Genomic DNA, 16,058 nt, shown 5'->3' with positions numbered 1-16,058 from the left:
CAATCCAGTAAGACAGTAATAAACCCCTTGGATTTACTTGCATTTAGCAAACAGTTAAAAACCCAAACTTCCACACTTCCCTAAAGCTGTACATCCATTCTAGTGAACTAGAAAACGTTCTGCAGAAGCATAAAGCACTGGGAATTTTCCAGAAAATGATCTGTTTTGGAAAACTTTCTGTGTCACTGGAGGAACTTGATATATAGCTGCAGTTGTGCTATGAACGTCATCTAAAGGCAGTAAAGTGTTTTGCCTCACAAAAACACACACCTATAAACGAATGCTTCCTCCCAAATGTGGACCCAGCCCATCAAGTGCTTAGTAATCCCATGGGCAACTTTCCAAAGTAGAACCCGTGTATTTTGCCCCCTGGCCTTACAAGCAGGGCAGTTTTTGCAGAGGGCTCTGAAAGGGGTGGCACCGTATGTCAGTGGGGAGACATTTACATTTCTCATGTAGATTTAGAGGTGGAAGGTACCGCCCGGTTGGGTGGCAGCTTTCTAGAGCCTGCTGGGACATGATCTTCCAAATCTTCTTTCCAATTTTACCTTTCCTGAGAGCATCCGAGATGATAAGGCATCTGTTCCAAGCAATATATGTGCAAGACAAAGAGAGGTGACCGCCTTTTCCTTTCCCCCTTCCTCCTCCTTCCTCTCACACCTGTTCTGTGGCTTTAACCCTTGTATCTTTTTGTTCTGACCTGGCACTATTGCATAAGTGTAGGGCATTTGTTGTTTTGACAACAAATTGTGGGTCCTGCTTCTACCCCAGTTGAACAAATTCCCCCAGCAAATTCCCCCAGCCCCCTTGCCTGCAGGAAAGGGCAATGGGTGCAGTCTGATTTGCCTCAGAGGTGGACGAGAAAATGTTAACAGGACCCAGGTGGGGTGGGGAGGTGGCTGGTTTGGCCTTGCCAGAAGGAGGTCCCTGGGGTGCCTTAGCTGCGCAGAAGTGGCAAACATTTGTGGGACTTGGGGAGTGGATGGTGTGCTCTTTCCCACACCTGCAACTTCAAGGTTTGGAGGCAAGGTGGGGCCAGTCACATGTGCCAGAGGAAGGCAGCAGCCTGCTCTCCATGGTGAGCAAAAATGTGAAGCCCCCGAATGCTTAATCTGATGCACTTCCTTCATGGAATTCTTTAGCTACACCTGATAGGACCTTCCACCACATCTTGTGTGGTTTTTTTTTAATTACCGGTATCTGCCGACATGTTAGCAGTTGCTGTATCATTGAGATAATGCAGTTTGCAGAGTTTCCCAAACTAAAACAAAGTCACAGATAATTCATGTTATGTAGATTCCAGCTGCTCCGCCTCAAAAACTCCTTCCTTACAGTGATGTTTTTCAGTTTTAAGATCTGCAGAAGAACTTTTGCTAGTTCTGTTGCCCTCTGTTGGGGTGTTTGCATGGAGAGTGGCAGCCCAGAAAAGGGTGTTTTGTGTGCCAGCCCCTAAGTCAAGAAATTCCCAACCCACAGATGTGTGTCTTGACACCTTCACTATACAGCTTTCTGTGAATGCTGAAGAGGCTCCACCCTGACATTTTGACACATGAGAGAGAGTTTTAGGACCATCCTACTGTTGTGATTATAATCTGTTCTGATTTGTTTTTAATAGTGCATTTTTAAATTGTTTTAACCCACCCTAGGAACTTATATTGAAGGGTGCAGTAAGCATTTGGATAAAAGATTATCCTCCTGGTGCTGATTATTTGCTTCGGATTCTCCTGAAACATAGCTTGCTAGTTTTTCTTGATCACCTAATTTTATAATCAAAACCCAAATCATTATTATTGTTCTCACCCCCCTATCATTCACTGAAGACCATTTGCTATTGCCACAGAAGAATATAAATATCCATTTGCTTAGCATTGAAAGATTCACAGCCAAACCTCTCAGCTAGGCCCTGCGTGTTGGATTACTGCCAGCACCATTGTATACACAGTTCTATACACAATTGACTGCTACAATAACTTTTTTTTGGGGGGGGGTGCTTTTAACCGAAGATCTCAATGGCAGCCTGCCATTCCATTATTTAATAATTAAATTGTCAAATTATTATTTCAACTTCTTCCTTAAAAAGCTATATTAAGTCTTAGGGGTGGGCATTCCATTCTTTTCTAACTCAGGAGGTAGAAGCTTTTTGCATTCCTTCGTGTTCTCGTTTTTGGCTGCCTTGCTGTGGTCAAGCTGTGCAGCTGTTGGGCATAGATATGTTAAGTGTTACAATCTTGTTTTTGTTAGCTTGGTTGGTGTCCCTAATTATTATTTGATTCCCCCAGAACTATAATGTGAACTGCACAGACCTACAATTCCCAATGCAGTTTAACAACCAACCCCTCTTCACAGGGAACTCTGGGAATTGTAACTCTCTGAGGGGAACCGGGGGTCTCCTATCAATGCTCAGCACATTTAACAAACTACAGTTCCTATAATTCTTTTGTGGAAGCTATAACTGTTTAAAGTGGTATCATAGGGTTTTAAATGTACTGTATGGGGTGGATGTGTACACCCGCAAGTGTGGATATGGGAATTTTCAAGGCGGTTTCTTGGGTAGGGGAAAAAAAGGTAGCTATTTCCTGTGTCGTAATGCGCTAGATGTATGGTGCTGGTGTGGCCTTATTTCACTATGTAATGATGTTTGTTATAAGATAAACTGAAGCTGATGAGGATGACATTCTCTCCAGTTGGTGACCAGGTGAATTCAGAAATGGCTTCCTCCTGTGGACATCCTGCACGCATTTATTTGTGTGTTGGACTTACCAGTAATTGTCGGATTTGTTGGCATTACCCATAGCAACGTTAACAAAAAGGGAGAACTTGTGGATGTACACACTGGACATCTTAACATAGCCTGGCCTCAACCTGAAGGATAGTACCAACATTGCTTAGCTTCAGCGAAAAAAATCCCTTCTGAGTGACTGGTGGAAGCAGAAGCAGATATGCTTTGCTGCGAGAATGCAAAATTTGTTTTGTTCGTCATTGGAATAAATATATGGTATTGGTGATGGACTACATTTTGCCAGGCTCCATAACAAACTTGTCTGAAGTACTGTTTGACGCTTCCATCTAGTATCTCATCCTGGTGTTCTTATTCATGGGAAGCAATGATAGCAAAGGCCAGCTGCTGAGGAGCCTGCCTGAAAGGTCTATTTCCATTCAAATTCCCTCCTCTCCTTTCTTTGACCTCATCGTTCCATCATCACCCTTCTTCTGTCATCACCTTTTGCCTTTTTTAGCAGCAATTTCCCAGCACAGTTTAGCCAGGAACAAAGCCCACTCTTTCTGCAGCAGTTAATGACTTGCTACGAGGAAGTGGAGCACACTGGCCCATTAGCTGGCTCTCCTGGTTTTTGTTTTGGTTATTGGAATAATCAGCCATGAGACCTGTGCGCAACCCGCCCCTTGGATTTTAGGTCACATCTCATGCCATACATATTAAAGCGCATGGCTTTCCCCAGAGAATCCCTGGGAGCTGTGGTTTGTTAAGCATGCTGGTAATTGTAGCTCGCAGGATTCTTTGGGAGAAGCCATGTGCTTTCGTGTGGATGTGTCCTTTATAAGATTAGAAAAATTCATGGATGGAGGATAAAGCTATGTTCTACTTCCACTGTGGAAGGCAATATTCTTTTGAATACCAATTGCTGAGAATCACAGGTGAGGAGAGCGATGTTGCTCTCAGGTCCTGCTTGTGGGCTTCTCATAGATGTGGAGTCATAGAATTGTAGAGTTGGAAGCAGTGTCAGAAATTCAGATAGATAATCCATTCATCAAATGGCACCTTAAACCTAGGTTACGGGTGCCACAACAGATGTCTAGGCACCTTTTTTTCCTACATTGAAGTTTGTTGTTGTTGTTATTCATTTCATTTCTATACTGCTTTATATATTTTAAAGAACAAATTTCAAAGCAGTTTGCAACACATTAAAACATGAAATAAAGCAATCCAGAATCATTCAAGCTTCAATGAAAACATTTCAGATCCTTCTCTAAGTGACAGTCTGGCTAATATCTAACATCTAACACTTATTGGAACGGACTCCATGGATCATGTCCAACAGGGGTTGGCCACTGTGAGAACAGGATGCTGGACAAGATAGGCCTCTGGCCTGATCCAGACAGGCTCTTGTGTTGAATTTCTGACTCTTCTTGCCTCATGTGAATCTGAGCATCAGCTGTGCTGCTTTCTCCAAAATACACCATTGGGTGTCTTCCCGTGTGGGAGAAGCAAAGTTGCTAGGAGGAGAGCTTGGTTGATTGTTTTGCTTCTTTGCTGTAAGAGATGCTGATAGCTGACTGTATTGTATAGTATAGTTAAAGAATACAGCTCTGCTCATTTGAATGTCAAACACCTAAGTGTGTCACTTGACTTCTAACATTGTTTCTCAGCATTTGGCAGGGAGGGATAGGGTTTTGGCTTGGCGTGCGTTCTAAGGCAAACCTACCAATTCTGCAACTTAAATGGTTAACCTTTGAAATTTTGCACTTCTGATTTTTTTCAGTGCAGTTCTTAAAAAAAAAGTAGTTTATAGTGGGGAAAGTGTGCCTAAAAACACACGTTTATGAAAATAGCATGCAAATATGCATTGCAGTACAATTTCCTGCAAGCAATTTTGCCCATGTCCCTGAATATGCTGATGACAGATTTTCATGAGGACATTATATATATATATGCAATCTAATGTGAAAAGGGCAATGAACTGAACTTGAGACTAGAAAAATGAGAACCTGAGAATTTAAAAATCTGTCCATCCTTTGTTACGAGCCAGATCAGCTTTGGGCAGTTTCTTATTAAAAGATTAGTCACATTCCCAGGTGGACAGGTCTACAAATGACTATTAGGATATCTAAATAGAACTTCTTGCAAGGGTTTTTTCCAAATATATTTGGTTGGCTGTTGTTGGAAGCAGAATATGGACAAGGTAGAGCTTTTAAAAATAATAATAATAATATTGGAGCTCTTCATATGCTTTGTATATGTTGTCTACTCTAAGTCCAAAGTAAAACATGACTGAAAAGTGTCATTTCTGTCAGCTCTGGAAGCACCCTTAAGTTCTGCCCCTCATGTAAAACTGAGGCATAAGAACCTGCTGGATCAGGGCAATGCCCCATCTAATATAGCATCCTGTTTTAGCTGTAGTTGACGAGAGTCCTGTGGGAAACTCACAAGCAGAACCTGAGCACAAGAGCCCTTTCCCATCTTGCAGTTTCCAGTAACTGGCATTTAGAAGCATTACTGCCTCCGACCATGGAGGCAGAGCATAACCATCATGGCTAGTAGGCATTGATGATAGCCTTATCTTCAAGTTAAGGCAACTTAACTCCTCTCCCTCCCCTTTCCTTTTCTTTCTTGTGTGGTCCCCTCTACCCACTGTGGTGGGCTGGTAATTAGCACAGCAGCTGGATTCCATGCAGAACAGCTTCCCTGCAGATGTGATAAACGTTAGGTGTTTGCAAAAGTCCACCCGCAACCCCCCCCCCATGCCTCTGCTGTCTTTCGGTCACCTAGGTGCCTCTATGACTCTCATGTTCTCTCTCTCCCCCCTTTCCCTTGCTATAAGGGTAGTTATTTATCTCTGACCCACCCTCCCTCCCTCCCTCCCTCCTTGGCACCAGACCACAAGATGCCTTTGTAGGAGACAACATGATATAGCGTGGGAATAGACCCTCATCAGCACCACTGCTTGGCTCTTGATAAAGATGAACCCCCCCCCACTAACTAACTTATTTAGGCTGTAGTTTTGACAGCTCCCACGCTCTTGTTTAGCGTTCCAACTTTTTTTTGCCACGTTGACTCTCTAGTGGTAAGGAACAATGTGCACAGCGGCTTGGATATATATATATATATATATATATATATGTATGTATATGTATATATGTATATGTATATATGTATATATTGCAAATAATAAAGGATTGTGATTCTGTGGGTACGCTTTCACATGCCATCTCACTGCTAGAGCGCTTTCCTTTTGCCCTAAAACAATCAAAATACATAGAGAAAAGTTGCCTCCATGTTGTGGTGTCATCAAGCAGCTGCTTTACTCATTGCTGCATCTTGCAAATCAGACCTTGTTCCTCTTGTTTAAACTACAGTTTAACATACCTTTGTGCAAGCAGGGTCTGGGCATTTATTTAAAGAGGGGATGGAAAGTGTGTGCTTTGAATGCATACACAGCCTGATACACACAATTATTATTAACTGGGATGGTGAAACAGAAGGCTTGTATAGGAGGCGTTCTCTATTCCATGGCTTAGCTGAAATTCACTAAGTTGCAGTCGTGGTGGTTTAAGTGCCTTTTGCAGCAACGAATGCAATTCCTAACATTTTAAGAACCAAACCAATATTGGGCTGCTTGGAATCCTTTCCATACCTCCCTGTGAAACTATCTTGGGTGGTTATTGTTTGAAAAACTGAAGGGGTTGGACTCCTGGAATAGCCAGTGTCATCCTAGTTAGCAGTTACTGTGCCCAGAATTATTGGTGCTGACCACCCCCAAATTTTTTTACTCTGGATTTAGAGTTTCTACAGAAATCTGAAAATGAAAAACAATCAAACCCAGATTAAATTAGGGGAGCATACGAGCTGCATTTTGATGAAGATGAGTTTTGATGAGGATGACATGTGGATGCTGCAGAAAACTTGTGTGAATGAGCAGCACCCAATTTGCAATACGCTGCCACGTGGAAGCACCCAAGAGCCCTGGCATCTCCAGCCATAAAGCATATATAAGGACTTAGATGACCCTCGAGGTGCCTTGCAATTCTATGATCCTGCAAGGTCACTTGGCCGCAGCGTCATATGGTTACTGTGTGTGTGTGTGTGTGTGTGTGTGTGTGTGTGTGTAATCAATAACAAAATGAGCTATTACAATATGCATACACTCAACACACAATTTACTGTAAGCACAACACGTCCGTTGCAATAAAAGCAAGAGTCCCTGCTTAGATTAAAAAGAAGAAGAAGAAGATGAATTTGCATTTCTCCTCTAGCTTTTATTTGGGCCCACTCGGTCATAAAGCTCACTGGGTACTTGTGACACAGCCTGGAGTCTGCATTTTTGCCGGTCAAGTGCTTTTTGCTAACGGGCTCAATGGCTGCAATTTTTTTTTTTAAAAAGTATTTTTTTTATTAAATATTTTCTTGATTTACAAAGGTGTGTGCAATGTCTCTCCCGTATTTTTTTCCATGTAACATTTTTACAAATCAGTTTTGGTTGTTGAGACATTAGGAAGAAAAGGGGGAGATGGTTGGGGTGACGATGTTTCTATTTTACTTAATATATGTAGGGTTTGGTGTCAGCGTTGTTTGTGTAGGTTCTCTGTTGTTCGCTTGTAATAGCTGCAAATGTTGAATGGAAAATTATATTCCAACTATTTTCAGTATATTGCTTTAGTTGTTGTAACCTGCACAGGAACCTTAGGGTGAAAAATAAATAAATAAATAAGTGTATTTTTATTTCTTTTTAAAATAAAAGTATTATTAGGCTGTTCTTGACTCCAGTTGTTGTTGTTGTTTTTTAATAATTTTTGATTCTTGATGGTTAGACCTGATTTCTGCTGTCTTTTCTTATTTTATTGAATTCATGAACTGCACTTCCAAAATAAATACAGCAAGGCTGGGGCTGACTCTCTCTCTCTCTTCTCTCTCTCTCTCTCTTCCCCCCCCCCCCCCCATTCTTCCTTTTAGCCAGAGCATGATGGTGTCCATGCAAAACTCCTGCCTGAAAATTCTCTGGTGACGAGTCAAGGGCAAACTGGCTTTGTGGACACCTTAGTCCCATCAGTTCCTATCTAGAATGGTCAATGGTGGGAGATGATGGTTATTATAGTCTAACACAGCAGCATCAGGAGGGCGTCCAATTGTTTCAAGGCATCAATTCTCCAGATATCTGGTACCTTGTGATGCTTATTGCCCGGGAGGGCTTTTCAGAATTTATTTTACAAGTATTTCATAGTTCACTTTGTATGCTGCTTTCCCACATAAACATGTCCAGAGCAGCTCATATCACTGCAAAAAACAACAACCAATCAATACATCGCTGCAATAGTGGTCTAAATGCTGGTTCATTTCACAACATACTGTGACAACAAAAAAAATCGTTTTGATCATATTTGTTATAACATTTTAAAGTAGGCCTACTCATAAAATAAACTCTCAAACTTTGAAACATATAAATTGATATCATTTAGGAAAAAGATATACAGGTGAAACTCAAAATTAGAATATCGTGGAAAGGTTCATTTTTTTCAGTAATTCAACTTAAAAGGTGAAACTAATATATGAGATAGACTCATGACATGCAAATAAAAATGTGTCAAGCCTTTATTTGTTATAATTGTGATGCTTATGGCGTACAGCTGATGAGAGCCCCAAATTCGTAATCTCACCTTTGGGGTTTTCATCAGCTGGACGCCAAATTCATCACAATTATAACAAATAAAGGCTTTGCATGTTACGAGTCTATCTCATATATCAAACTCCATTGGCTAATGAAAACAATTGCTTACATAAATGGACTTTTCCACGATATTCTAATTTTTCGAGTTTCACCTGTAAGCTGGAATAGGATATGATGAACATTTACAGTGCAGTTGGATATTAACGATATAATCAGCAATTGGTACATGAAGTACAGTGGTACCTCAGATTAAGAACTTAATTTGTTCTGGAGTCCGTTCTTAACCTGAAACTGTTCCTAACCTGAGGTACCACTTTAGCTAATGGGGCCTCCTGCTGCCGCCACACGATTTCTGTTTTCATCCTGAGGTAAAGTTCTTAACCTGAGGTACTATTTCTGGGTTAGCGGAGTCTGTAACCTGAGGTACCACTGTACTAGCAAATAAAGTGCATAACATTTTTTTCATAGAGGTTAAAAATTAAAGTGCGCACGGTTCCTAGTTGTACTCTTACACTGAGAATACGGAAGGGCAAAGTTTTGTTTGTCATTACTGGGAGATTTTCACAATCGTCTTGTGGAATATACGCTTGCAACACAAAAGAATCTCCTCTAGGAATATAAGAATCTGTCCTTGTACCACTGACACCATCTAGCCCAGTCCTGCCAACACAGGCTGGCAGCAGCTCCTCAGGTTGTTCCTGGCTGGGGACATTCCCAGATATACCTGGAGAGGCTGGGCATTGAACTTGGGACTCTTCACTTGCAAAGCATATACTTGACCATGGAGCTGCAGCTGTTGCTTAATATTTTATCATTTGGTGTACAGCGCTCTACACCCAAATCCTGGTTCTCATAAACAAACCACAGCATAATAGATTTAGCAAAAAGTACTTGATGCCTACTCCTCTTTCCCCAAGAGCATTAGTAATCCAGCATGGGTCCACAATGTATTTTTATGCCTATTTATATTTTGGTGTTTTATTGACATTTAAAAAAACACACGCACAAAGTAGACTTTGTTGTGTAATTTATTGAGGCTTTGGCTTGGTCTGGGCGTCACAGTACGCTGCTTTAGGGCTACATATACGAGCTGCCCCCGAGTGAAGCAGCTGACTCTCGAACTCCCCCCTTTCCTCTCCTGCAGTTGCTGGAAGGACTTCTGCAGCGTATCGTTCCACTTTCCAGAAATCTTGGTTTGCAAATTGCCAAGTAGGGGGTTGTAGCTTAAAACAAACACTTATCAGTTTCAAGGCAAGCCAGTTTCAAGCTATGAGTTCCAAAGCTGGCTTATTCAACCAGTTTGTTCTTAAGCCAGACATGCTTAAAACAAACCTGGATTTGTGGAAAACAGAACAAATCTCTGAAGAAGTCATCCCCTCTTGCTCTTGTGGAAGCATGCGAGTCTGCACTTGGACTCCTTCCAGCTGCATGTATGTAGCACTAAACGATGGTTTAGCATGGGGTGAAGCTGTCCACTATTGAGAAAAGTAGGATTAAAAAAAAAAAGGGAAAAAGAAGTGAACTGAATTAAACCTGAATTTTCCCTGGGGTGGTAGTGTGGTGTGGTTGAGCTCGTCCCTTTTCAGGTTTTTTTGTTTCAGCTGGAATGTGGATGTTGTGGTGTGATGCTATTCCTGTCAGCTTGCTATTTTACATTCCGGCCTTTCAATTGGTTGTAAACCACATGCGATCAGTTTCGTAAAAAAATTTGCTTGGAAAATGGCAAAACTATAAAAACGAAACTTTCCTCGTTTTTTGTTTGTTTTCTTTTTAAACCTCCAGTTGCATCAGGATGAATAGTGCCTCTTTTTTATGACTTGGGACTAGGAGTGGAGATTTATAAGCCACTGAACAAATACTCATGTCCCTTCCTAATTAGTTGCTTGTGCCGTTGCCATAGAAGCCTTGTTGGAAACAACCCCGGTAGATAGGCTTGTTGATAGGCTTGTACAGCAAGGGAGTGACGAGATGGGAATGTTGAGTCATGAAGCCGTCGAGGTGTTGGTTGTTATTATTAAAAAGCACATAAATATAACTGTCGAATGGGCACGATATTAGAGAGCTCTTGCTTCATACCCGTTGATGTATAATGCCTTTCTCCATTTAGGTAGGCCTATAGACAAGCCTTTAGCTAGGGCTTGACCCTAACATTGCATCCCTCCAAATTTCAGAGGCCCTTCCCCAGTCTTGTAGCACCACAAAGTTGTAGAAATTGCAGGTTTTGAGGGGAAACGCTTGAGGCACGTGCTGTTATGCCTGTATTTATTCTGCCTGTGTTGCAGATACGGGGAGGGAAGGGGCTGAGGGAAGAGCGTCTGGCTTAAGGGAGAGAAATTGACCATGTGTCCATTTGGGGCGGAGGCCACCTGTTCTCTTCCAGTTTTGGGTATTCAGAAGGACAAAGGGTGCCTTTAAATGGAATGGCAGTAGGGGCGAGGAATGCCACAGAGGTGAAGCGAGGGCATTGCTTGGTGGCTTAACTTGCAATTTCCTTGTTTGTTTTAAAGTCTAACCCTGCGTATTGTTTTTTTTTTTTGTATTTTCATTTCCTCTGTTTGAGTCAGAAGTGTGGGGTGGGGAGGTCAGAGGTGGGTCATTTTGAAGACACTAAGAGAAATGAGCACATGGTGCCTTGGAAGCAAACAAGCCATAGGTTTCTTATGTTCTTCTGCATTAACCACTCCCACAGCAGCACAGAAGATGATGAGAAATACAGTAGTTGGCATGCTTCAATCAAAAGGAACTCAACTCATTTTAAAATGCTTTAAAATGAACTCATTTTAAAGTATATTTAAAGCAACCCCCCAAAAAAAGAACCATGGGAATTGTAGTTTACTCCTCAGAGCTACAATTCCCAGCACCCTTAACAAACTACAGTTCCTGTTGTTGTTGTTGTTGTTGTTGTTGTTGTTGTTGTTGTTGTTGTTGTTGTTAATAATAAATAACTTGGGGGGGAATTCCTTTAGATGTATCATATATATGCAGCCTTAATAAGATGAGATCGCAATATGACATCTCTGTGTGTGTTTTCTTTTTCATGGAAGAACATACAACTCTTGGCTTTGTTTGCTTTGAGATTGCTTGCAATGAAAAGAGGGCTTGGAATAAGTGGGTCAGAGGCTGGGATTTAGCTACCCGGGACTATCCAGTGCAGTGATTTTTTTTTTTGATCCAAAAGAGTGCAGATGTAAGACAGGCATTAATAATACAGCTTTAATCAGCAGAATTCAAGCCAGCAGTTTGTACAGCATCAGTCTCTTGCTTTTCCTCTGCTTCAACAGCTCCATATGACTAGGGCATGTCCACAAATTACTCCCCTTTAAGAAAGTGTTGACATGGTGCCCCAAATTAAGGGAACGTCTCTAAAATACTGTCATCACAGTAAGTGCTCAGGGTCCTTTCAAGGCTAAGAACACAATATAAGTGAGTAGCGCCAGTCCTCTACAGTAGATTACAATGGCCAGATCTGTTTAAATCTTTTTTAGGATTTTTGTATTCTGTCCTTTGCCAATAGGCCTCAGAGTGGTTTATATCAACAAAGATATATTTAAGAAATACAACAGAATACAAATAAAATATAATTCCAGCCTTCAGAACAGAATACAAATAAAACAAAACTCCAGCCTTCAGAAGAAAAGCAGCATTAAGTTCATAAATTGCATAAAATCTGGCTGCTGAGAGTCTTGGCCTGATCAGCAGATCCATGTGTGATTACATTTGTTTCTTTGGACTGGGGGAGCGGGAATTATGTTAATTTTAAAATGTTTGTTTTCTAAATCTACCCCCTTTTTTAAAACATTGAAACCCTACTTCTGCTCTCCTCCGTCTTTGCTTGCTCTCTTGTCTGTTCACAATTCCTTCTAATTGTACAGGGCATTTACATGAAAACAGGATGCTTGTTGCTTAGGATTTAATCTGCTCCTGCTGCTTTATTCTCCATCCCAACTTCCCAAGAGATTGGTTACTTAGGTAGCAGGCCAGCAAAAAGGCCTGTGTTGGGGGTGGGGGGTGGGGCAGGAAGCACCATCTCCTTTTAAAGTTAAACCAAGTCTTTGCTGCTAGGTTGTATGTGTGTGTGCTTTGGGTCCTCTGTGTCCAATCTACCTGCTCCTGGAATAACAGGGAGGAAGAACCTTGGTCTCCTTATCTGGCAGTTGCGTAAGTACTGGTAAATCCCTCCCCACCTCCAAAAAGTAAACAATTGGAGAGGAATGCTCATAAATCTGCTTCTTAACTGTTCTTTTTAAAAACTCTGGGAGCGTCGCATTCCAATCCAGTGTCCGTAGGCTAGTTGTCCCCCCCCCACTTTTTTTTTTTTGGGGGGGAGACGAGAAGTCTTCAAGCATTGGGTTTCAAACACCAAAGGTTACAGATTCTGAAAAGGGGGAGGCATAGAGAGATTGCAGGACCACGTTGTTGTTCGGTGGATGCTGGAATCTTAATTGGCCACATTCATGCCATACCTTTAAAGCACTATGATGCAACTCTATTTAAGCATGGCTTCCACCCAAAGAATTATGGGAATTGTTAAGGGGGCTGAGAGTGGTCAGGAGGCTCTCAATTCCTCTTGGAGAGCTGCAGTTCTCAGAGTTCCCTGCGAAGAGGAAACCACTTCGGAAACTGGAGGGGGTTTAGAAGTCCCATAATAATGCTCAATGCTCTTAACAAAACACATCTCCCAGAAGTGTTTGAGCAAAGCACTTCAGAAGTATTGTGTGGCCTTTTAATTTTGTGTTGCAAAAGGATTCCTTACTGATTGTAGCCCTGAGGCTAAGGTGCCATTGCTTTGGCATTGGGAGTACAGCAGTAGTGCAAGGAGAAAGGGTGTGTATATTGTATGCTGTGTTGATGTTTTCCCACAGCAGGTGTCAGGAACCTCCCTAGCCATTGGCTATACTTACGGGGGGGGGGGGCTGATGGGAGTTATTGTTGAACAGAAATCGGGAGGGGCAAAGGTTCCCCACTCTTCCCCTAGAGAAAGCAATAATGTGACAGGTGGAGCATTGGTGGACATTTATAATTAGAAGGCCCTATGAGGGACCGGACCACCGAAAACAAAGCAATAGGTTGCTTTTTAGGTGTTTGGTTGAAGTTGAGATGGAGGTTAAGCTTCAACCTAACACCACGTGTCTTCCAAAGCTAAGAAGCTGCCTGATGCCAAGTCAGATTATTTGTCCGTCTAGGCCAGGCTTCCTCAACCTCGGCTCTCCAGATGTTTTGAGACTACCATTCCCACCATCCCTGAACACTGGTCCTGCTAGCTAGGGATCATGGGCGTTGTAGGCCAAAAACATCTGGAGGGCCGAGGTTGAGGAAGCCTGGTCTAGGCCAAACTGTGGCCCTCTGGATAGTGTTGCTGTACTACAAATCCCATCAACCCAAAGCAGCATAGCGAATGGTCAGAGATTATGGGAGCTGCAGCCTAACAGAATCACTCAATTTAGCCACCCTGCTATAGGTTGATACGGTCTCCTCTGGCAGAAGCTTTTGGTAGAGGTATTTCCCATCACCTTTTTGTTTGAACTGGAGGTGCCAGCGGCTGAATTTTGGACCTTCTCCGTGCCAGATGTGAGCTCTGTCCCTCAGCTATGTTCCCTCCCTATGTTCCCTCCCTGCCCAACCCCACTTCCTAGTAACTTGAAAGTGTGGCAAAGGTTGGGAGCTGGCGCTTAGATAGATCCTGCACACCAGTAGAATTTTTTTCCTCCTCTTGAAGAGATGATAACCTGTTCTGTGTGGCCCCCTGAAGTGGTGTCTCTTCACTCAAGGAATACTCTTCCCTGGTAGGCACACCTGGCACCACTTTAGATACTGGTAACTTTTCGTGAAAAGAGGGACTGATACATCATCACAGAAATTCAGCTTATTATAAGTTTGTAAAACTTATGCCGAGGTGTACTGTGTGGGTAATGATGGCTAAAATCCTAGGAGTCAGAGGCAGCTGAATAATACTTCCATTGCGACAGCGGTTTGCATAGGTATCCTTGCCCTCCTCTTTGTACACCTGAATAAATTATTTAAAACTCCTAAGAATTGCCGATTTGTATAGTTTTATACAGGGTTCAAAATTCAGATAATTCAGACATAATTTGATCTGCTTGGCCACAGTTATTTTAATCATCGTTAGAATTTGCTTCCTATTGAGAGATGTTACAGCAGCTGCTACTTATGGCTTAGTCAAATTGCTAATTGCTTATAAGCTTTACCTAATAAATCCCCTTTGTGACATGGTAATTTATAAGAGATCACTCATGGTAATAGAGTGTTTCTTTTTCACTGCATACTTAACAAATAGGGTCGCGGCAGTGTTCGAGAAATTCGCCAGGCACCTTTTGCATCTCTCTATTAGCCACTTGCGACCAAGTAAAGATGCCCAGGCGCTAGGATGGCACCTGACATTTCTACCGTCTGGAGGTGCATGCCTGGGGATCATTGGATCATGACTGTTTTCACACACTAGCAACACATCCTGTAGAATTTTATCAGTTATACCTTATCTTCACAATCAGAATGCATTTTAGGAACCAAAAAGTCGTATTGAAAAATACAACTTTCGAGCCATCTGGCTCCAAGATGGCAACTCGGCATTCTGTTGTGGTGACTGCAGCCCTGGTTTAAGGAGCTATTTGGCGCCTAGCTTATATCTCTGAGTTTCTAGCACTGGGTGGGGGAAAAAGAAGTTATTGTGGCTGGGAGATGTGAAACTGAACCATAGTATCAGGATTTGGCTCTGGGGTTGAGTAGTTCCTTCTGCTTTCTTTTCGTTCTTGTGAAATAACCCCATCCCACCTCCTTTGATTCACCTCTACCTTGATTTGGTACTACATAGGACTACCGTATTTTTCGTGTATAAGACTAGGTTTCCCCCCTAAAAAATAATGTCAAAAATTAGGGGGCGTCTTATACACGGATACATCTCCCCCATTTTCTTAAATTTGAGTCTTATAGATGGAAAAATATGGTAATTGCTAACCTTGCTTTAGAGCAGGCTTCCTCAAACTTGGCCCTCCAGATGTTTTGAGACTACAATTCCCATCATCCCTGACCACCGGTCCTGCTAGCTAGGGATCATGGGAGTTGTAGGCCAAAAACATCTGCAGGGCCGAGTTTGAGGAAGCCTGCTTTAGAGCATCCCTAAAACCTAAGTTCATTTTGATTCTGCTCTGAATTCTGAAACCATGAGTCTGGATTCACATTTGCATGGCGTTATTGACATCCATCTGTCTCGAGAGACAGTGGAGTGCGTCTCCGGAGGTGAAGTTAAATCACTATGTCAGGAATCACTGAAGTGACCTCCCCCAAGTGCAAGGCTGGGCAGTGTGTATGGAGATCCTGGGCTGCCCAGAGAAGACCCCTATTCTGCCTTGCTGATGTGGTCCAATGGAAAGCAAGAGCAGTACATTTGGCACCAGTTAAGCCAAGATAACTCACTTGCAGGTGTTGCTGCCCCTTGACCAAGTTCTCATTGTTAGTGGTAAATCCCTGCCTGGAGCTGTGCTCACCTGGTTGAAGAGGGCCCTTCCATGTAAAAAGGTTCCTTGCACATAGAAATCTAGTGTATCAGGGATTCTGTCATGATAGTTTTCTATTCGGAGACAATTTTTGTGTGTGCAGAGGAGCAGTTCGCGTGAGTCCTTCCTGCAAAATGTGCAACCAGAA

General features: G+C 42.3%; 1 protein-coding gene across 2 annotated transcripts in view; it reads left to right on the top strand.

The window, feature by feature from the left end:
- Positions 1-16,058, top strand: part of LOC117056443 (A-kinase anchor protein 13-like) — a 108,433-nt gene that overhangs the window by 38,347 nt on the left and 54,028 nt on the right. The window lies entirely within an intron of this gene.

The sequence above is a fragment of the Lacerta agilis genome, chromosome 13, assembly GCF_009819535.1.
Source record: "Lacerta agilis isolate rLacAgi1 chromosome 13, rLacAgi1.pri, whole genome shotgun sequence".
Taxonomy (NCBI): Eukaryota; Metazoa; Chordata; class Lepidosauria; order Squamata; family Lacertidae; genus Lacerta; species Lacerta agilis.
This window is presented reverse-complemented; position numbering and strand designations above follow the sequence as displayed.